The sequence below is a fragment of the Epargyreus clarus genome, unplaced genomic scaffold (assembly GCF_041222505.1).
Source record: "Epargyreus clarus isolate Ecla_fem2 unplaced genomic scaffold, WU_Ecla_fem_2.2 ptg000027l, whole genome shotgun sequence".
Taxonomy (NCBI): domain Eukaryota; kingdom Metazoa; phylum Arthropoda; class Insecta; order Lepidoptera; family Hesperiidae; genus Epargyreus; species Epargyreus clarus.
In genome coordinates, this window is record NW_027332234.1 from 13528011 (window position 1) to 13552368 (window position 24358).

At 38.9% G+C, this 24358-nt stretch overlaps 1 protein-coding gene across 1 annotated transcript in view; it reads left to right on the forward strand.

Moving 5' to 3' along the window:
* LOC140753957 (potassium voltage-gated channel protein Shaw) overlaps positions 1 to 24358 on the forward strand; it is a 248457-nt gene that overhangs the window by 116129 nt on the left and 107970 nt on the right. The window lies entirely within an intron of this gene.

A 24358-nucleotide genomic window follows, 5' to 3' on the forward strand; every position in this document is an offset into this window, starting at 1 on the left:
AACTTTGATTAAAATTTGTCTGATGTTGAGTTTGTAAAGTGACAGACTTAGTTTATTTTCTACTTCTGAAATAAAGCAATACCGACGGAGTTTTGGGTATTAATTGACTTTTGAATATAAATTTGAATGACAATAGCGCTTTACATTTCTCACTGCTGGGGGAGGTCTGGAGCTTCTCCACAATATGTATTGGTGAAGAAAGTTGCAGGGTAGAGGCCTACCCGTTTAAGCTGCACATAAGGTCTTCGACAATTTTAAAAATTGATTAAATCTGGTGATAACAATAGGGATCTACGGTTTAATGTGCCCTCCTAAGTTCCTTAATGCGTATGACGTCACTATCATCCATCCTACTACTGATCGCACGCGAAGTTGCTTAGGTTTTTAGATCCGTGACGATCCACACAAATCGAGGCTATGCTTCAATACTGTAAACTAATATAAATTATATTAATTCATCCTTAATGATTTTAAATATGGAATTAATAAACCTCCAATATTCATTTTAATTCTCCTTCCCAATTTAGAAACAAACTTTCCCAAATTGAATCCACGAGGTTAACTCCACGTTTAAAGTTACCAAAACTAATAACTTATATCCCCGTGGGATATACCCACAAATATCCCAGCGATCCGTTTATCGAGCTCCATATATTGAAAGGAAAATATTTTGCTTTACAATTCAAATTCAGTGCCAGCTTAGCCTGTGCAGTTCATGTCGTTTGTATAAGCGATGTTGTATGCTAGGGTTGGCGATCCATTCCGAAAAAGATCGATTCTCGAATCGAAGTGTGAAAAAGCGATTCACAAAAATCGAGGCCTAAAAATCGTTCCTCCAAAAATAGATCTTCGATCTTTTCAAGGACCCCTGAATAGCTAGCGAAAAAAAGGGTCGTCAGGATCAAAAAAACACTGACATACGTATCCGTCAGCAAAAAATGTCTATAACACATTTGTTAATATTCAAACAACTTAAAAAAAAACGATTTCCAAGGATGAAATATCGATTCACTGAATCGCTCCATTACTGCAGATCGATTATAATAATCGATATTTTTAGTCCAAAAGATAGATTCTTCGATGAATCGGTCTTAGATCGCCAACCCTATTGTATGGTAAACTTTGGTATTAAATTCAGGCCGTTTCGCAGGCTCGTTCTAAATATAGGCTTCTGATTTGTTGAAAACATGTCAGTGTTACAAATTAATTATTAGTTGCTTGACGCTGAAATTATTTTCAATAACATAGTAGTGAAAATCCATAGTTAAATAACATATTGTATTATAACACATTTTCTTTTAGAAAATATAAATAATCATTTAAAATAACGTTTGTATTTGTGTGTGTTAGTGTGAGTGTGTGTGTTTACAGTGATTTCTCGATTTTCTTAAACACTGGTAAAGAAAGACAGAATAAGAAGAAAGAAAAGAAATAAGAAAATTGCTTCTTACGAATTCTTGTATCAGTTGATCTACATTTAGGGACACATATGTAATTTATAGTTTTCTCAAGGCTTTGTGAAATTCTACCCGCACTTAACCATCTTGGCCCTATAGCCTAAGCCCTTTAATTCAGAACAGATAAAGCTAAAAAATAGGAAACTATCCTTACAAAGAGTAGGAAACCGTTAAGTACATACAATTTGGTTTAATGTTTGATAGTCAATCTTTGAAATGCATATTTGTCGCCAAAAAATATTAAATTTACAAAAACTATTACTAAAGTACCAAAAGTCACGGTAAAACAGTAAAAAATGGATCAGTACCCTTACCATGAGTTATCAAAACATATCACAATTTTACGTTGTCTAAACGTAAAATCTCATGGTAAGGGTACAGAACAAAAAATAAAGATAACATAGAAAAAACACTATTACCTGTACAAATTTACTATTTAAACCGTAGAGTGGCACTGTAGTATTGTAATAGTTTAATGAGAATAAATCGAAAACTCGCAAGCACTTTTCTTAACAAGATAAACCACTTACCTATATAAGTTTCCCGATTTTAAAGCAAATATTTCAACACCCAGTCCCAGTTCTCCCGTTGAAGGCTGTATTTATTTCTCGAGGAATAAGCCCGGAATGAAAGACTTAGCAATGATTCCTTGAAAGCCTTCGTTACATACGACATAAGCTTCGTTTACGTGTTGTGAAATTTTAAAAGTAGCTGTGTCTTTGAATTTTTCATTTAACATTTCTAGTGTATTTATTTGTAACAAGACTTTAACAATATAAAAAGACATAATATTAGTTTTAGATAACTTTGGATAACATCACAATAGGTAAACTTTTCATTTCATGAATTCTTAACGAAAAACTTATTTTAAAACTACATAAACGACGACGTTTTTCTTAGCCATCATAGCAAGTGATTATTAATTTATATTACGCACATAAGTTTCAGAAATCATAAATTATAAGTGCTACTCTGGTTTGATTCTCCGACACGTGATTGAGAGTCCGAGTTTCTTCCAGTATCACTGCTTTTTACACGCTTTATGTTAGCTTCACTTGTATGTTTGTCAGTGAGTAACTCCGTTTTTCAGTAGGAAGAGATCAACATACATCCTTATCTTACCCTGCATGTATGAAAGAATGAAATAGAATACCGAAAGCTTTTTAGTTGATTTTATCATAAAAGCGTGTTTTTTAGTTTTTTGAACTATATTTTTAATATTTTAAGTACCTGCAAGTAGTTTTCTACACCAGTTATATTGCAAGAAAACGGTTTTTTATCAATACTTCAAAATAACGGCTTCTGTCATTGCGTTTTAACAACTTTTGAAAAAGGTCTTAGAACAGATCCACAGCCACTTTATTCGCAATTTCTGAAAGCAAACGGTATTTTAAATTGTTTTCCTTGAATAATTCACTCGCGATCCCGGTTCAGAGAATTTGTACAGATTTCCGTAGAATGAAGCTGCGAGTTATTGCAGAGATGTTAAAGGTTTTACATTAAACGATCCGATGTCGGATGAATCACGGAAGACTGACTGTAATTAGCGTTCCAGAATTATACTTCATGAAAATAGTATACAAATTAATTGTAGACATATTGTATTAAGCAATAGTTCAGTTAACGATGATGATAACTAATCTATCACCCGTTATTAAAAATCAATCCATTGTTTGCTTACCAAAATTGAAATTTGACAATTTTAATGTTTATTAAGAAATAGTCAAATATCGACGCAAAAAATAGATAAATTCAATGTTAATATGGGTGTATGTGATCGAACATCTTTTGGAAGTTTTTACTTTACTTTCAACTTTTGAAGACGTAGTAAGTAGACGTAGAGGAATCCAAATGTGATTCTCTGACAGTGAATGAATGATAAATCTAGATTTTTGTTCTGGGCCAAATTGTTACGTACTTGTCTTTTTATGGACATGACATCTACATAACAGGAAGTCGGAACCATGAGTACAAAAATATAGGCTTTTTAGGTAATAAATTAACCGCAATTTATATAATTGTACTAACTTCAATATCGAGTATGATATTTATCAACCTTTTTATCAACAGCCAACGCATACTGTTTACCACCGCGACCACAATTCAGATATACTAAAATATATTTAACATTGCAAATAATGTGACAGCCTTCGAACCAGTAAAGCTTATTCCAATATTTGAAACAATATCACTACAGATAAACGTATCGGTATCGGTTCGTTATTGATACCGGATAGTGTAAATACAATCTAACTATCGTGGGATGCGTTCGACGTTTATCGGGAACTGAATAAACATTGTACATTACGATTCAGTGTTTTTAGCGTTAATGCTTAACGATTTCAATCGATGTTGTTTATAAAATTGAGATGGCGTCGGCGGTGAATTTGTTGCAGGAAATTAAGATCAAGTGATTATCTTCTACTATATATATAACAATGAATGTTTGACTGTATGTTCTATAAATTGCTTTTGATCATGTGATGATCTTTATCAAAGTTGTTGTTTATGAGCCCACAAAGGTTTCTGAGTTGGTACGACCAATTTTCGACAGATGGCGCCACTGTCATTCCAATGAAGGTACAAATTTTCAGTTATATGTGTGTCATGTTATTTTTTTAAAAACGCGGGTGAAGCTGCGGGCTCAACTAGTTGTAAATATAATTAATCTAGCTTTAGATAGATTTGCCCTAGCTAGGTTGGTCAATAAACTAGTACGAATCTGTTCCATACGTCGAAAATATTTGTATAAGTAAAAAAAATAGTGTAATTGGTTGGTAGTGTAGCCGTTCCTACTAACCTATGACGTCAATTATGGTTTATTGTAAGAAATAACATAGTACATTTCGTATGGTGTTCTGGTTAATAATAGAAGTGTCTTAATACTGTGTTCTGGTTTGAAGGATGGTAACGGAGAGATCCTTACACAAGGCGTTAAAATTTGTTCAGGAAGGAGTCCAATCTTATTTGAAGATCAACCTTCAATGAGATAGAAGGAACAGTTAATGTCACCCATTACTATCCCACTGTTTGTTTACCGTTCTAGCCAAGTGCGAATTAGTATACTTCACCCTCCTTTGAAAACATAGAAATATCTGTAGGTATTTTTCACGCACGGTAGTAACCAAATACCATGTGGATTGCACGAACGCTGTTTCAAAATGATAAAATGTCCAGAACACAAGTTCAGATTAAATCGAAAATTAGAGCGTGTAATCACCCTTATCGTTTCTTGTACTTGTCGTGACTTGTACTGCGAGGACGTGTATCTGAAGGCGATGGCAACTGGCCAGCTTGTCCCCGAAAGGAAATTGTGTTGTGGGGTGCGGACGAAAGCCCACTTAGCTGAGATCACATCCTGTACTCGTGCAATAGTTAAAATTTGTTGAATTTGGGGAGAGTTTTCTGAATGCAGAAGATATTTTAGGACATAAATTATTACGGAAACTATAATACAATATAAATGTTGATAATGCAGAAGGATGGATAGCAATGCAGCTATGACCAATCCCAAGAAGTCCTTCAATCATATTTAACCTTGACAGATGTCCAATATTGCACACTCATAGCTACTATGATTTCTTAAAAAAAAAATAAACAGTTTATAAATTTCAGATAAAAAGCTTTAATATTAGAGCGTGTAATCACTCTTATCGTGGATGTCTTGTAGTGCGACGACGTGTATCTGAAGGCAATGGCAACTGGCTAGCTTGTCCCCGAAAGGTTTTGTGGGGTGCGGACGAAAGCGCACTTAGCTGACATCTCATCCTGTATATATAGTTTTGTAGGAGTTGGGTAGCCTTATTTGAAGAAGAGATTAATGTAGTACACTATGGGATATTAATTAGAAAAAAGTTAGAATGAAAACAATATTTATAAAATAATGTATGAATAGCCACGTTAAAAAAGATTGTCGAGGTAAATATTTTTTTCTGAAAATTTAAATTAATTATTTTCCAAAAATGGATATAAGAATTAAAACCGGAAGACCATCTTTTTATAAAAAATAAAATAAAAATAAAATAAAAAATTTAAATCAAAGTAAGGCTAGTTAAGTTTAACTTGTAATGAAAACATCTAAAAACAATTTTAATTCAAAATAATTTTAGTTTTAAACCGTTTTTCTCTAAAATAAAAAAGAAATCTGTTTGTCAAAAATAATTTTAAGCACATGGAAATACATATCACACAGTTGGATTCCGAGTATATGAGACAGTTCCCGAAACGAAGATACTATGAAGACAGGTACGTCCTGAAGCGATGGCAAATAGCCAGGTTGGTGCCACGGAAATTGTATTGCGGGCGCTGACTGAATGCACCCTTACGAATTGAGATTTCGTTTACCTTGGTCTAAGATAATATTAAACATCCTTGTAATTGGAAAATAAAATATTCGTTATTTAACAGGCTACCCGGCAAAACAGTGTTCTCTTATAACTTTTAATTATAAAAATCCTTCTTACGGCTTAAATGAAATTAACTGAAATGTTAACTCACGTCAAGTGGACTATATTTTAGAAAATTCCAACGTTACCTTATATGTCGCAAAACATTACCTTCCGCAATGTAAAAAATTAAATGTAAAAAAATAAAAAAAAAATTTTATTAAAATTAAATGGAGTTGCATAGTAAGGAGCAGAGTATTTTCAAGACCTTATTTTAAAGGTGGTAGAACCCTTTATGGTTAGACTCCGGCTGCACCACGGCCTCACCTATTTCTACCTCATAACAGTAGTGTTAAGCGCTGCTGTGTTCTGGTTTGAAGGGTGTGGTAAGGAATACATATTTTTCTGAGGCGTTCCAGCTTATTCCTCAGGGGAAGCGGCGTATCTGTGGCCCACCTCAGGTAGGAATATCTAATCCTATCTGAGGTTGATTACAGATGTCCACGGGCGGCAGTAGCCACTTACCATCAGGTGGACTGCATGCTTGTCTGCTACTCCCACATCATAAAAAATCCCCTTCCAGTAGTTAGAAGAGTCCCTTGCCCAGCAATGGGCTTCTAAAATAAAAAAAGGCTTTTATAATACTGGTAACAAATTTGTACGATTCACTCCAGCGGTGGCAAGTAGCCAGGTTGTTACTGAAAGGAAATTGTATTGTATTGCAAGGACGCTCTCTGAATGCCCTCTTTCCTTGAAAGCCTTAAAATGGAGTGGATTTAAATATGCGTACTTAACCAGCATTTCCTTGAGTCATTGTATAATCATTGTTTTATTACTTACTTCATTTTGCTGCCACGCCGTATTTGAATAAATATAGGTACACATTTTGAGAAATAAAGGTACATTTCTTTATAAATATTTATTTTTTATAGTAATGAAAGTTCCCTTGATAGTGAGTTATTGCCACACATTGTCACCTGTAATCAACCGTAGATAAGAGTAGATTCCAACCTGAGGTTGACAACAGATGCGTTGCTTTCCTGAACTAAGTTGGAACGCCTCAATGTCTTCCTTATCACTGCTGATGCTGATGCTGATATTTAAAAGAAAGCTGATAATCAGCGGATGCTGATGCTGATGCTGATATTCGCAACAACCCTAGTTTGAACAAAGCTTTATGCATTGAGTAGCCATTTCAGAGGCTTTAATATTATAACAAGGTCGTGAAATGTTACGACTTTTAACGATACAATAAAAGTAGCGAAAATATAATAAAATATTGCTGAATTAAAGGAAAATAACTTTTGACATTATTCTTTGTTTAATTAACGCTCACCCACGCCCAACTTGTAAAAGTACCTCCATACATACATTAAATACTCATACTTATAATCTTATATATAAAATTCTCGTGTCACAATGTTAGTTACCGTACTCCTCCGAAACGGCTTTACCGATTTTCACCAAATTTTATATGCGTATCCAGTAGATCTGAGAATCGGCTAGTATCTATTTTTCATACCCCTAAGTGATAAGGGTTGTTCACCCTAAACATTTGTTTATTTATGTGGCAACACAACGTTTACCGGGTCAGCTAGTAATTATTATAATTTGACGGCCATAGTAGCAGTCGTGCTATACGGCTGCAAATGAGTTTCACGGAAATAATAGACATTAGTAATAAATAACTAAGCAATTATTTTTTAAGGCCTTCGAAATAGGATATGGTACTATGTACGGTTGTATGTTTTTTCTACTCATCTGTACGTTCCTTAAAAAGCTTGAATATGGTAGTATTCTCTGTGGATCGACTCCGAAATCACCATCGCCTCTTTTTTATCTGCGTCATAAATAATTTAATAAACATTTAAAACACACTATTTAATTTTGAATCTGCTTATAATAAGTACAAACTGCAATTGAGTTTGACAGAGTTACTTAAAAGCTATTTTTCGTATATTCAAATAAATTCGAAACATTATACGAAGCGGATAAACTTTTTCAACTTATTAAAGTATCAAAGTATCGTATTTCCAACAGATGCGTCCACGTTGAGAAGTTTCTTTTAATAAAGCAACGGATAACTTGTTGGGTTCACTGGTCAGAATACTTCAAAGTATTCATGGTAGTTAAAACGTGCTGTAATTTTTATTTTTTTGTTATATTTTTTCTTTTGTCTTCTTTGGTGTTTAATGTTTTGTTAATTAATGTATATTGTTAATAAAAATACGATGGCCTCTAGGAAGTCAATATTAATAGTTAAGAAAAGTACTCGTATATACAAATTATTTTAAAAGTAAATTTCAGTGTATATCATTGATTCTTGGGAGCGTTTGAGTCTCTAGTTCAATTTTCGCCAAACAAGAATAAAAAATATATTTTACGATCATATATTTTTTCAATTATTTATTTTTTTACAAGAAGTAGTCGTCATACCGATCTGTTAAATACGGTACCTGATCCTCAGGTTTATATCTAAATGGTGAAGTATTTTATCCTTCCGGATTAGATTAAAATACTTTATCTGTCACAGTTCCCGGGCAAGACCTTTCATTTTATCCTCTCGCATTTCAGGATATCCTTAAAGACATCCTTGGCAAGGGTCCCTGCCAAGCAGAAAACATGCCTAATTTTCAATTTTATTTTAAATTAGCAATTTATTTTCTCTTCTTTTACAATCCAAATATTTTTATGTACAGGAATATAATTGGTGCATTACCGTTGTTGAGTACGGGTTTGCAATAAAAACTCCAATTGAATTTTTCTTCCTGTATTTTCTTTTCTTGACCATTTACAATATTCTTCTATTTTCCGGAGCGTGCCGGACCCTATTTCTAGCCACCTTAAGTGGCAAAGTGAGTGTTACAACCGACGGGGGGCTAACGCAGCAGTCGCTCTTATTCCCGTCTCGCTCACTTCCTATAGCCCTCTCTCTCTAACACGCTATCTCGCTCATACATGTCCCTCTCTTTCTATCCTAGGGGTTTTTATATTTTTCCTTTATTTATTTACATAAAACTTATTTCTAATACATAACAAAACGTAATATAACATAAACCTTAACTAAATAACAATTTATGCATTTAAAAAACAATTTATAATCACAACTTAAGACTATTTTATTCGCCGTCCGCAACATCCTCCCCCCGGCGCAGCTCCGTCGTAGCCCTCCCTATCTGGAGGACGGCGAGCTTCACCACGGGCCTCCTGAAGACTCCTCCCCTGGTCCTCACGTCTGCTGAGCGAACGATGCCGTCGGGTCCCTCGTGCACTCGCTCGACGATGCCGCGTGGCCATGTGTTGCGGGGTAGCGTGTTGTCGACCACGATGACCAGGTCGCCGACCCGTAGTTGTCGTGATGCCCTTGTCTCTTGTCCTCGAGGTATCAGCGTCGGCAGGTACTCCTTGACCCACCGCCCCCAGAACTGGTCCGCCAGCGCCTGTGCTTTTCTCCACACGCTGCGGTCGGCTTCCTCGCAGGGTCCCGTCAGCGGCAGCCCGGTCGACGACCCAATCAGGAAGTGGTTGGGGGTTAGTGCTTCTGAGTCGGCGGGATCCACGGAGACGTGCGTGAGTGGCCGAGCGTTGACACAGTACTCGGCCTCCACCAGTAGCGTTTGAAGGACTTCTTCTTTGGGTGACTTCTCGTTCAGTGTGGTGCTCAGCGCGGTCTTGACTGACCGCACGAGCCGCTCCCATGCCCCGCCCATGTGCGGAGCCCCCGGTGGGATGAAACGCCAGCTGGTTCCATACTGTAGACAGAAGTTATGTAGCTCCGGACCCCATGCCCGGTACGCGTTTCGTAGCTCGACGTCAGCACCTCTGAAGTTCGTTGCGTTGTCTGAGAAGATCACCTGTGGCCATCCTCTTCTGGCGGCCATCCTTCGGAGTGCCATAATTGCCGAGTCGGTCGACAGCGATGACACCAACTCCAAATGCACTGCTCGTGTAGTTAAGCAGGTAAACAGTGCGCACCATCTCTTCTCATGTCGGCGCCCAATAGTGACTGTTAGGGGGCCGAAGTAATCCACGCCGCAGTAGTTGAACGGTCGATGCCCTGGACTTGTCCTCTCTTCTGGTAAGTCCCCTCGTGGCGGTGTTTGCGGCGTTGCTTTCCTTATTTTGCAAAATTGACATTCCTTAGCCATTTTTCTTACTGTCGGTCGTAGTCGAAATATAACGTATTTTTGTCGCAGCTCGTTTACGACCCTCTCGTTGTTAGCGTGTCCGGCGTTTCGATGGTAGTCCATCACTAGTAGGCGTGTGAAGGGGTGACCACCATCCAATATTACAGGTCGGTTCGAGTGCGTCGACGTCTTAGAGGCTCCTATTCTGCCTCGGGCCTTCAGTGTTCCTTCTTCGATGACGGGGTCCAACTTCGCTAGTTTACTATGCCGGTGTAAGTGCTGTCCAGCCCGCAGTCTACGTAGATCTTCGCCGAAGGAGTCCTGTTGTGCTTGTCGTATCCACCGCAGCTCGGCGTCTTGTATGTGGGAGACTTCTAACAGCAGGCTTCTGTTCTTTGTTCTTAGCTTCTGTACGTAGAGTTGAACTAGCGCTGTGGCCCTTATGAGTCGTCTGTAGGCGGAGAACCTCGTTATGTCCGGCAGGCAGCCCATGCGGTCCGTGATGTCGTCTGTGGTGATGGTGTACGCCGCCTCTTCTGAAGTGTCACTGCTTGTAGCTTCGGTAGGCCATTCCTCCTCTGGTAAGCTCAGGAATGACGGCCCGGTGAACCATCGGTCTGCGCCAGTGATCTTCTTCGTTTCGATTCGCGTGGCGTCGTCGGCTACGTTGTCGGCCGTGGGCACCCATCGCCAATCTTCCACCTGGGACAGCTCGCCTATCTCCGCCAGTCGATGCGCCACGAACGGTGTGTACTTCTTCTTATCGTTCCTTATCCAATGAAGTACCGTCTTGGAGTCCGTCCAGTAGTAGACTCGCCCTGGTTTCCATTCGTGTTCCTTCAGGATGGTGCTCGCCATACGCGCCCCGATGAGTGCTGCCTGTAGCTCCAACCTGGGAATCGTGAGTAATTTCAACGGCGCCACCTTAGCCTTGCCCATGACTTGTACAACTTCCACGGTGCCATCCTTATGGGTGATCCTCCAATACGCCGTGGTCGCGTAGGCCTGTTCACTCGCGTCGTTGAATATGTGCAGCTGTAGCTCTGAGCTCGGAGTCATGTCGCGGCTGTAGCAACGTGGTAAGGCCAAGTTCGAGATGTCTTGTAGTCCGGCGACCCATTGCTGGAACTCTTCGGCTTCCTCCCTAGGTAGCTCTTCATCCCAGCCGACCTTCTTGACCCATAGTTGCTGTAGCAATATCTTCCCGGTGATCGTATACTGGCTTACGAGGCCCAGGGGATCGTAGATTGACATGACGGCGCTCAGTGCTTCACGCTTGGTCGGTGCTCGCTGTTGACACTTGACTTCGGTGGGGACCCTCTTAATGTCCGTATTGAAGCCTATGGTATCTTCGCTCGGGTTCCACCTTAGTCCCAGGGTCTTCTCCGACTGGTGTGTCGTCAGTTGCACGTTGACATTCTTCGATTTCTTCGTGTCGGGAATACTCGCGAGGACAGCTGGGCTATTGGAGTTCCATCCCCGCAGATTGAAGCTGGCTTGTTCGTGTACATGAATGACGTCCCTTATGACCTTTATAGCTTCCTCTTCTGACTGAAAGCTATCTAAATAGTCATCCATGTAATGGCGTTCCCTTATGGCTCGCGCAGCTTCCGGGTATCCCTCTTCGTAATCGGCGGCATTCTTGTTTCTCACGCTGTGAGCGAGGTACGGCGAACTCGAGGCCCCAAATATCATTGACGTCATCTTGTACTTGCGCGGGGCTTCACTGGACTCGTCCCGCCACAGGAACATCTGGGCTGGTTGATCTTCGCTACGTATCTTCACTCGGAGGAACATTTCTTCTATGTCCGCCGTCACCGCGATCTTCTTTTCGCGGAAACCAAACAGGATCTTAATCAGAGACGCCAACAGGTCGGGCCCCTCCAGCAGGTAGTCGTTCAAGCTGACTCCGTTAATCTTGGCCGCTGCGTCGAATACCATTCGTATCTTGTTTGGCTTGTTAATGTTGACAACCGCGAAGTGAGGTAAGTACCACTTGACGTTACTTCTTTCTTCGTTGCCGTCGCATGCTTCTGCGTAACCCTTCTTCAGCAGGTTAGCCACTTGAGCGCTGTATTCCTTCTTGAATGTGGGCTCATTTTCCATCTTCTTTTCCAATGTGCGTAACCTCTTGTATGCTTGCTCGTAGCTGTCGGGGAGTGTGGGGTTGTCAGTTTTCCAAGGTAGACCCACTTCGAAGTGTCCGTCCTTCCGTCTGGCGGTCGCCTCGAAGATGTCGCTGGCTCTCTTGTCGTACTTGTTAATCTTCTCTTTCGTAGATACGCCGAGCGAGTCCACGTCGAAATGCGACTCGACGAGCTTCTGTAACTGTATGTCGCCCGTGCAGACGTGAAGCACGGCCGCCTGGTCCTGGTAGACGAACCTCCTAGGTACCGACCCATGTAGAACCCATCCCAGCTTTGTTCTTGATGCGGCAGGTTCGTTCTTCTTGCCGGCGCGCAGCTGTCGGGACACTATTAAGTGCCAATTGTCGGTGCCTATTAGTATGCGAGGCCGAGCTTCTCCCGTGCTGATTTTCTCCCTTACGACTCGCAGGTGTGCATACCGCTCCAGGTTCTGAGGTACGCGCTGATGATGCAATTGAAGTCCCTTCACCGTGCGGGCTGTCACGGAGTATGCTTCATGTTCGTGTAGACCTTTGATTTGAATCTTGACCGCCTTGCTGTCGATTCTTCTTTGTTCATTGATACCTCTTATGTTTAGAGGTTGGTTCGGTCCGCCGCTGGTGAGGTGACTTGCCAATTCTTCATCTATAAGGGTTACCGTAGACCCCTCGTCCAGGAGGGCGTGCGTCCTTATCTCCCCCCGTGGACCGCTGAGTTTTACTTCACATGTCTTCAATAGCACCGCTCTTGGTGCCACCTTTGATGTGACGCTCATGACCGCTGCGGGTGCACCCTGATCTGTGCACTCAGAAGTCTCCACCCTCCTGGCGGGCTCTGCAGTCTTGTGTAGGATGGCGTGATGCTGCATGCTACACCCGTCGACTCCGCACGGCTTCGCTCTGCATGTGGTTCTACTGTGTCTTCGTGTCATGCATTTGAAGCATAACCGCTGTTCCTTCGCCCAATTCCACCTGTCGTTGATGGTGAGTTCCTTCAGCTGAGGGCACTTCGGAGTGTGATGGCTTGTAGACTGGCATCGTAGACAGCTAGGTGCTCGCTCTTCACGCGTCGATTCACTCGTAGAATAGACCTTCTCCCGAGGTGCTGTCCTCCTTACTGGCCTCTCCCCTCTGAGAAGCCCCGGAGCGCTGTTCCTCGCCGTGTGCGTGTAGCGTAGTACCCTGTCTGCTTCACCCATCAGGAACTCCGAGAGTATTGTGATTTCGTCGCTGTATGCAATCTTCCCTTCGTTGATCGCCGCGTATTCCGCCCATTTGCTCACCAGGTGAGGGCTTAGCTTCTCCATTACATCCCTTATCAGTAATGGATTTCGTAGATAACCACGGTGGTCCACACTCTTCATAGTGTAGACGACGTTCTGTAACTTGATGGCCAATTCATTCAATTCGCTGCTGGAGTTGCCGACCTTTGGGAGTCTCTTCAGTTCTTCCATTGCTTTATCGAAGATATATTCAGGTCGACCGTATTTCATTTCTAGCGTCTTCATTATGCTGTCCGGGTGAGTCGCCGTGTACAGTTGAGAGAGCACTGTCTCTCTCGCTTCCCCACGGAGACTGTTTCGAAGCCGCAATAAATTTTCTGTGGCGCTGAATTTGTAGAGACGCGTCGAATCTTCTACTGCTGCTTTGAAGGGTAGCCACTCCATGACGGACCCGGAGAATGCTGGGAGCTCCGACGTTTGCCGCGGCGGGGGTCGTACGTGCATCATCTTCTCTAAGGCGTTTGCTAATTGTTCGATGCCCCTTCCCCTCTGCCGAGGCCGTTCCTCCCCCCGTACTTCTAACGGGGGAGGTAGGACCTCCTGTTCCCTGTGTACTTGCGTTCCGGCGTGTTCGTGGCTCTTGTTCACCCAGTCGTGTATTCTTTCTTGGTCGCAGATAGTTTCCCCCCCCTCTTCCGCTTCGATCGCAGAGATTTCCGCTTCTAGCCGCTTCTTTACTAGCGTCTTCTTTAGTTGTATTCTTCTCTCTTCTAATTCAGCTAGCTCCTTTTCCGCTTCGTATTCGACTAGCCTAACTCGTGCCGCGACGCTGACCGACGAACGATGCGAACGTATACTGGGCGCCGCGCTATATGCCGGAGACGTGGGCCGGCATATAGGCGACTTGGAGCGCGACGGTATCTCTTGCGACGTGGGGTGCTCGGGGTGTGCGGTGCCGCGTACAGGAGCGCTCGAGGACCCTTCCTGGTGGGATCCTCCCGACGGATGTTCCGGCGGGCGTCCCGGTGAGGACTGCGGTCGATGGCGATCTCGGCGATTCTTCATATATACGGTGGAACAGCCCCCGCCCACCTGGCGGAGGGTGCTCCGATTCGCCGATGCCGGACTCGGAGTGGGTCTTCTTGCTTCGTGTGTTCATTGTAGACGCGCTGGTTGCTTCTTTTTTCTGTATCCGCCGATCGAAGGACCAATGTTGAGTACGGGTTTGCAATAAAAACTCCAATTGAATTTTTCTTCCTGTATTTTCTTTTCTTGACCATTTACAATATTCTTCTATTTTCCGGAGCGTGCCGGACCCTATTTCTAGCCACCTTAAGTGGCAAAGTGAGTGTTACAACCGACGGGGGGCTAACGCAGCAGTCGCTCTTATTCCCGTCTCGCTCACTTCCTATAGCCCTCTCTCTCTAACACGCTATCTCGCTCATACATGTCCCTCTCTTTCTATCCTAGGGGTTTTTATATTTTTCCTTTATTTATTTACATAAAACTTATTTCTAATACATAACAAAACGTAATATAACATAAACCTTAACTAAATAACAATTTATGCATTTAAAAAACAATTTATAATCACAACTTAAGACTATTTTATTCGCCGTCCGCAACAACCGTTCTTTTTAATATCATACAATAATAAATATACGGATCTACTCGTATCTTCTACTTTATGTTTACTTTATTTCTACTTTATAATTTACACATAGGTAAGCCAATTTTGGGAAAACCTAACCTAATACACTTATCTTCCATTTTTTATTTTGAAAGTATTTTGTGTAAAGTATTACGTCATTACTCTAAGAAAGAGAAAAATCAATGTCATAAAAGTCATAATGCACAATCCTGGTCGATTGCAAATTAGTAGATTTCATATCGACGACCCGTGTGGCGGAGCGGTCACCATACCGGTCTGACGCGCAGAGGGTCCCGGGTTCGATCCCCGGTCAGACAGATATCTAGATGATGAATTTAGATTTCTGTTTCTGGGTCTGGGTGTTTGTGTATTTGTTTATGTGTGTGTCCATGGCTCCGATGACACAGGGAATTCTAATGTGGGGCTGTGAGTGTAGAAAGCGTTTTTTATATATAATACCTTCATAGACTGATCACAAATGCATTCCTACTTAAACTTTCAAAATTCAATTTCTAACTGAAGATTCAAACCCGGTCCCTTAGGTTCCCAAACCCAAAACCACACCACAGAGCTATTTGCTTTAACTGTATCAATTTTACTACAGGTATTAAAGTTTACATACTGTAATCAACCCTTTAATAACAGCGTAAGCAACCCACACATATTTTCTTCGTTAATGGACAAATTTACGGCGTAAGTTTAAAACGTTGTTCATTAAAATTACGCTTATGAAGCTCGCTTTTCTGAACTTGTGAAATAAATATGTTAATGTTGGGTAAATTAATGTTTGCTTGAACCTTGAATTAATTACACAAATGCATCTTTATCTAGGGGTATCTCTCTATGGGTATGGGTATGGATATCTATGGGTTTGGTTCGAAAGAATCACTTCTATTTCCTATTTTTGCTTGTTACCAGTGTTAAAGTAGCTGTGTTGTAAGGGTTGTAAGGGAAACATGCTTATCTGAGGCATTCTAATTTAGTCCTCATGGGAAGCAACACTAGCAACACATCTGTTGCCAACCTCTGGTAGGAATCTAATCTTTTCGGGGTTGATTACAGATGCTCATGGGCGGCGACACCCATTTACCGTGCTCTTATTCCACTCCCATGCTGTCCATGGACATCAGTAATCAACCCTAGTTAGGAGTTCTGATTAGAGTAATATCTGAAGTCGACTCCATTTATATTGTGATCAAGTTGAAACGACTTGGAAAAGTATTATCCCTAGCCACACCCTTCAGAACAGTGCAGCGCTTAACTCTGCTGTTATGGTTAAAACAGAATATTTGCTTTTAAAACAGAAAGTTTAGGATTTCGTATGTACACAAGAATATTATAACAATAAAGAAGATTTGTGTAGATTGTCATTGGGAATGTCTTTTAGTATAATGGTAGGAATTTTGCAACGGTTTTCCTCAATTTACTTATTGAGGTAAACTTTTGGAAGAATGTTTGCGACTTATTATGGTTGAATAGTATCATTCATAGGTCTTTTTTGGGTTTTTAGACACTGTTAGAACGTAAACTGATATATTTTCCGGGAGGTTCCTGAACATTTTCGAAATAAATATGTGAAAACACGTGAATTTGTCCTAAATACCTTTAAAACTAACGCACAACAGCATTACACAGTTACCATTAGGCAAATGTAATGGCGAAGGGAAACATAATGAGGAAATCTGCATGCCTGAGAGCTCTTAAAAAAAACATTCTCAAAACTGATACGCAATTGGCCAGTGCGGTGGACTATGGGACAACTCTTCTTACTTAAATAAGAGATTTACGCACAGTAGTGGGACAGTAAAGGTTAATATGTATGCGATATTTACATGCAGTTCGGTGAACTATGCCTAATCCTTCTCAGTCTGAGAGGAGACCCGTGCCCAGCAGTGGGACAATAATGAGTTGATGATGATAATGATTTACATGCAAAGGTATAAATCTTAATTCAACGAATATATGTCAGATATTTAAGATATTTACCTATTACCTATTACATTTAACTATGTATTTAAGAATGTAAATGAAATTTAACAATAATTTTACAGTTCTGTATTTAACGGTCACTTTTGCCCTTTAAAGATAAATAATAAATAAAAGTGCTTAGGCCTTGTGAAACCCTCTAAATCTACACAAAACACCTAATTACTTAAAATTTGTCTAGATTCGTTTTGAGCTTAGTAAACATTCTGAGGATACTCAGTACGGTCTAATTGCCTAGAAATAGTCTGTTTGGGAGTATCGTAAAATGTTAGTACGGAGTTTTCTTTTTAGCACTCGTTTGGGATGTTAGTCCTTACGTAAAACTCTAGATGTCCTAATATAAGTCGTAAACCCAATTTTGCAACCCTGTAAGAGTTTTAACATAAGGTTAATGACACAGAAAGTCGAAGATATCCGATGTTCCCGACTGAAATGCTTTAAGTATAAGGATTCAGTAAATGAAATATGTTTACAAGAAAATATAATTTTAGGGAAGGGAAATACTAAAATATTCTCTACTAAGTAGGTCACTTTAACTTCAATAAAAAACGATTTGGAGAAAAAACTACATGTTACAATTTAATATCCTATAGTATTCAATTAATTCTTCATAAAATAAATAACCATATGTTTGGTATTTAAAGATACACTCTGCCTATTACCTAACCTACCTAAACTAAACCTACCTACCTACCTAAATGTACCTAAACTAAATGTAGAATTAATAGAATAAAAATAACGGTTTGTGATTTAAGCTAGTTTCTGCACTACATATTTTATAATTAAGTTAGTAATTGTTAATAATATTTTATAGAAAAGTGCGTATTGAATTTTCCTTTGCCACTTCTTCTCAATAACCAAGCTCCTTGCCGGAGGGATAGTAGGTTACTGATGTAAAAAATATAATATATTTTGCATAATCTTGTATATAAAATTCTCGTGCCAAATTCTTAGTTACCGTACTCTCCCGAAACGGCTTTACCGATTTTCACCAAATTTTATATCCATATTCAGTAGGTCTGAGAATCGGCTACTAACCATTTTTCATACCCCTAAGTGATAAGGGTTGTTCACCCTTAACATTTTTATTTATATGTCAACACAACGATTGCCGGGTCAGCTAGTAATGCATATATTTTGAGTTTAAACGCATTGAGTTTACCGTCAAATATCGCATACGGGAAGATGGATTAAGAAACAATTTCACATAATTCCTAGGACTAGGAGACACGCTAACTGAACTCCGACCTTAATCTGAAGCGATGCACTGAGATGAAGTCATGGATCTGTTAGATTATGCTACAGTGAGCATCTTAGCATTTGCATAATAATGTTCCTAGATTTATCTTATTTATGTCTGTAAACGAATAATTTGTTTTATATCTGCTGTCCACGCTGATATTATTAATGTGTCTTCATCTGTTTGCCGCTTTTACAGATAAATCACAAAACCAATTTTGATGCAATTAAAAATAGGTAAAATTAAAAACCCTGGGGTATGAGATTAAATTCTGAGAGAGATTAAATCGGATCGAAATATTATGTGGTAGGATCGAATATGTGTGGTACGTATGTGGTATAAATATTTAATAATTATGTGAAAATGAAATTAAAATGAAAATGTTTTTTTTCTTTATTCGTATAGAGTCCTCGTGGACTCTATATATTTACAATTACACTATAAATTAAAAAAATAAGTTATTTACAAAATTTTAAATATGAATATATGCATGAAAATTGTAGCATAAAGCATATAACATTATAAGGTTATGCACTTGACAACATCTCCATTTTTGAATTGCAATAAACTTGAGTAATAATAATTTCAAATGAGGCCATTGATAGGGGCTGTTCAAAGCTGTCCAATTAGCCACCCTGTTCTAACACGCTTCTTTAAATACGATTTCATGTAAATTACTTGTTTCATGCCCTTAAAGGGATGTAATGTCCTTTATTGGGTTTAATGCTTTTAAATGGTTAATTCTAAGGATTTTCTCCTTTTGTATGTATATGTTTTTGGTAATTAAACTGAGGCTAGCTTAATCATATTTGAATAATATTAGGGAGACTAATAAGGGGGCGATGACCTGCGTAATGGTGGGTTCACTGGTAGTTGGATGGTTGGTTCAGGGTTTCGGATTCGATTTCTGACTGGGACTTGAAAAGAGCCTTAAATAGCCTTAAAGGCCTTTAAGACCTAACAAAGACATCTGTAATCGACTCAGGACCGTTCTCTAACGGGAATCGAACTTGTAACCTTTTTGGATTTGCTTCTGAAAAACGAAACAAACTGTTATACTGTGACGTAACAGAAGCAGAAACTCAAAATAAAAAAACAATCATCTGAGTCTCCATTGGGGGTAAAATTTAATTTAAAATTCTCCTTCAAGCAACTAATTACGCTCAAAATAAACTGCGGTCCGGCAACACTTTGTTTTTGAACGCTTTTAAATTTTCAAAAGTTGTATGAAAACAAAGAGTTTTGCACTCGTTCATTATATTAACATTGTTATTTACTGTTTGATGTGGTAATTCTAGAATAAGGTTATAGGTTGTAGTTCATAGCTTTTTTAATCAAGTTATGATGTAAGCTATAATGATGATGAGTTTTACAAATAAATGAGATTCTTGTCTTTCTTAAAAACAACATCGGCAATTTGAGACTCTAAGGGTTCCTAGGCTCCTTCTCTGAGTAACCATTCGAAAACGACATAATTTTTTTTATATGTAATATACATAGAGCAACAGACGAGCATGCAGTCCACCTGATGGTGAGTGGCTACTGTCGCCTATGGACAATCATAGATAAGTTTAGTTACCTTCCTGAAGTCAGTCACTAATACGCCGCTACCCCTGATGACTAAGCTGAAACACCTCGGAAAATTATATTACATGCTAAGAAAAGTATGTCTTCCTTACACCCTACAACCTAGAACACTTCAGCGCTTGACACTGCTGTTAATAGGTAGAAATAGGTGTGGCGGTGATGCCGCCGGAGTTGAACCACAAAGTGTTCTACCACCTTTATGCCCATATCACCTTTAATACCATAATTACAAATATCTGAAACAAAACCTGCAAGCCTCATACACCTTATTTACAATTCTAATCAAATGTAACACACACACACAATACAACAAGTTACACTTACATACTTAGGATGAGTAGCGAGCGAATTAATCCTATACGTATTACCATTGAGTATAAAATGTCATTGCGTATTACGAATAAACTGCGTCTTATGCGAGATTGCGAAGCGATACGCGGCGGTAATACGCGGTTTCGATGCATGCGGTGCGTAGCGACCGCTGTGTTCTATGTTTGTGCGTATCGTCACTACAGCTGTCACTGTTAAAAAAGTCAAACTTCAAAAACAATTTATGACGACACCGTATGCAAATCGCAAAATATCAAGCTGATCGCGATCGCTTCACCGCGTATTTAATCGCACGCGCGAGCACCGTCGTAGCATAAGGGCTTAAGGGGCCCGTGCGCTGAGCCCCCGACCCTAAGGGGCTCCCTAAAGACCAATAATAATGTTATATTACATGCTAAGAATTAATAATTCAATTGGTCAACATTTTTTAAATTGAAATGTTTTCATAGTACTTTAACAAAAAATATAAATCCTGGTGTGCCCAGGGGCCCCGTTTTTTAACCGACTTCCCAAAGGAAGAGAGGTTATCTATTCGTCGCGTAATTTTTTTTTTATGTATGTCCAGCGATTTTTTCGCGATGCCTCGACCGTGACCGCGCCGATTTCAGAACTATGTACTAAACCAACATTTATTTAAATTATTTTTTACTTTGTTGTGACATAGAAGTCGGTTTTATTTTTTTGTTAATTTTTTTTTTCATTAAGAAGACGCAGCAAAGGACACTTCAATAAGTATCGACTGTTTGTAATTTCCGCGCCGCACCGCACCGGTTTGCGTTTGCGTCAAGATCGCTCACGAAGGACGTAGCTTTACGCAGGTTCTTGTGAATGGGGCAATTAATCAGCGTGCTCATTTACGTCGAATGGGCGCTAAAATGACGCTCAAGGTTGACTGCGAGCATTCATTGGCGTTTTCTGTACAAATTGTGCGCCGCTGAGAATTACGATGATGTTGAGTATGAAATGTTAAGTAACACCTCTTTAGACGACCGTCACACGAAACCGTCAGGTTTCCATTTTAGTAGCGATCTTCGCATGTATCTCGAAGCATTTGCATGTATGTTAACGAAACTTCTTCTCCATAACAAAACACTTTGTGAAGTGGTGGTAGATATAATGTCAGTCAAAAAGTGCTCTGTAAAGAACCTATTTTGAATAAACAATTTTGATTTGTTTTATTAAGTGAAAGAAATAATATTCTAGAAACTGCATCACACAATCGTAACACGTAATATTAGGGACTTGGGCTAGATTGCGAGCTAATTATTCCAACTCGTATTAGGCAGGTTCTTGTGAATGGGGCAATTAATCAGCGTGCTCATTTGCGACGAATGAGCGCTAAAATGACGCTCAAGGACGCCTGCGAGCTTTCATTGGCGTTTTCTATACAGATTATGCGTTGCTGAGAATTTGCAGATGTTAAGTAACACCTCTTTACGCGAGTTAGGGAAATTGTGTGTGAAAGGCATGTGTGAATACCGTCATATGGAAACGACAGGTTCAAGGACCTTCATGCGCGATGTTCACGAATAAATAAATGATGGAAATAATTAATGTTCTATATCGTGATATTTTGTTAGAAGTTACAACCTTATACAAACAAATTTTTTTTTTTACTATTATAAAAGTAACAATTGAGCTGTTCATCTAACGGTAAGTGACCACTGCCACCCATGGACATCTGTTATCAATCCCACATAGAATTCGTGTCTTACGTGAAGTCGAGCACAGACGTGTTGCTAACTCTGAGGACTAGTAACGCCTCAGATGAGTATACTACAGCCACTCCCTTACCACAGCCTTCAAACCTTTAATAAAATAATAATCAATAAGTAATTAATGTAAACATAGATAAGTATAGATAACTCATCGCCTTGTAATTGAAGGAAGCCATTAAATGGCTTAAACGGCTGACAAATGTGTCAGTCATTTAATGGCTGTCATGGTGAAATTTACGCGGAACAATGCCGACACGTGCAGTTAAGTGATGCAAAAACACGAAATCGAATTAAAAGTGCGGAGAAATATCGTTTCATTCGCAAATGATGTAAAATCTACATTTTTTTAATATTTTTCAAACACGAAAATAGATGACAATGTCAATTTCAATTGTCAAAACTGTTTAATTTTCTTGTTAGGAGTGAGTAATCTTTACTAATCTATGAATGTAAATAAAATAATCAGTTGATTTATAGGGTTTGTCTGCACATCTGTACTACACTTTCTAAATAAAACTTCGTACTTTTGTTGCACAGACGTCTAATTTATTCAACTTTTGACGTCAACTTCTTTACGCTTTCATAATGAGTATCTTTTATATTCGTCTCTAAATTCATGTCGTTGACTCAAAAATTGTTCAAGTTAACTGTTTTGAAATAAAAGTAAATTAAATAAGAAGCATTTTGAAAACTATTGTTCGCTACTTTCTTGAAGGTTAAAGTACTGAAATAAGTATAACTTTTCGAATTTACATAAATAATGCTGATTTAATACGTTGCTTTCCAATTATTCTTAAGGAAAAATGCATCGTATATTAAGTAAATGAAGTAACTATTGTGGCTATTTTTATAACCAAAGAACTTAATGATAACTTGTATGCATACCTATGACTTTCAGACTGGCTTCTCAAAATGAATGTACAATTATAAATTGCGCTTTTTTTGATTCAGTGTTTCCTAAAAATATTATTTAAATTACACAATCCAGTTGAAGAAACGTCGGATTTTTTATATACCTATTTACAAAGTATTACGCTACATTCAATACATTCATATACATATACTAGATGACCCGGTGAACTTCGTACCACCTAATTATGAGTGACTATCTGTACCTCGTGGTTTCACTCGTGTAATTTATGTATTATGTCCATAAACTACTGGTAAATATTAGGAAATGGCCACAGGAGAACAGGAAAATAAAAAATACAATTAAATAAAATTCACTCTACCTCTCTGCACTCTGTTATTTTTTTACCGACTTCAAAAAGGAGGTGGTTATCAATTCGGCCGGTATCTTTTTTTTATGTATGTACACGAATTACTCCGCCGTTAGTGAACCGATTTTAATAATTATTTTTTTATTGTGTTATTTTTTATTGTAGGTTCTAATGAAATTACAAAGTCAGTTCATCATTGACTATTTAAGGGTCTGATAATGTGTCTCGGAGACAAAATATGTAACTCCTCAACCGATGGGGATATTTGAGTTGTGTTTGAAGATATTTGGTGTAAGTTCTAACGAAATTGCAAAGTCAGTTCATCATTGACTATTTAAGGGTCTGATAATGTGGCTCGGAGAAAAAATATGTAACTCCTCAACCGATGGGAATAATTGAGTCGTGTTTGAAGATATTTGGTGTAGGAGGTTCTAATGAAATTGTAAATCATTGACTATTTAGTTAGGTTAGGTTGGAACACATAAGACAATATAAAACTAAGCGGGCAGGGCGCGGCAGCGCCCTGCGAGCGGGCGGTTCCAATCAATGTAAATTCAGACCGTACCTTAATTCATGATCACGTTTATACAATTTTATATTGTATTAATATAAATGTTATTATGTCATCACTAAAAAGGGTAAAAAAAATTTTAACAAAAAATACAACCGACTTCTATGTCACTACATAGTAAAAAATAATTCAAATAAATGTTGGTTTAGAACATATTTCTGAAGTCGGCGCTCAATATATTTCGTTCGAATTATTTTTTACTTTGTAGTGACATAGAAGTCGGTTGTATTTTTTGTTATTTTTTTTACAAACACGCGAAAAGAAGTACCTATAACTTCAATAACGGTTTTTTTTAAAGAAAGTTTATTTACTTATAGTACTCTAATCGGGTTGTGGAATAGCTAAAAATGCTGAAACAGGTGTGTAAATAGAAAAGCGATTTATAACAGTCTTAAGGGTTGATCTAAAAAAACAAACAGTGACTCAGATGCTTCATTATGTCTTATGATAATTTTCTTAGTGCTCCAAATTAACGGATATTAAATTAAAGTTCCATACCCGATTAAACGACCCTAAAGGTTGATTTTCCAAAAACGGTGAAAAATGTGTTCTATTATTTTGAATCAAAAAGCTAAATTCCAATTTTCATAGACTTTGCTTCAAAATCTGCCGATTTCTAAACGAAGTGTCTTCTAAAGCCAAATGCAAATTTTTACAGTTTTTGCTTCCAAATTAACGGATTTTAATATAAAATTCCAACCCCTACTTAACCAACTTAAGGGTTGATTTTGCAAATAT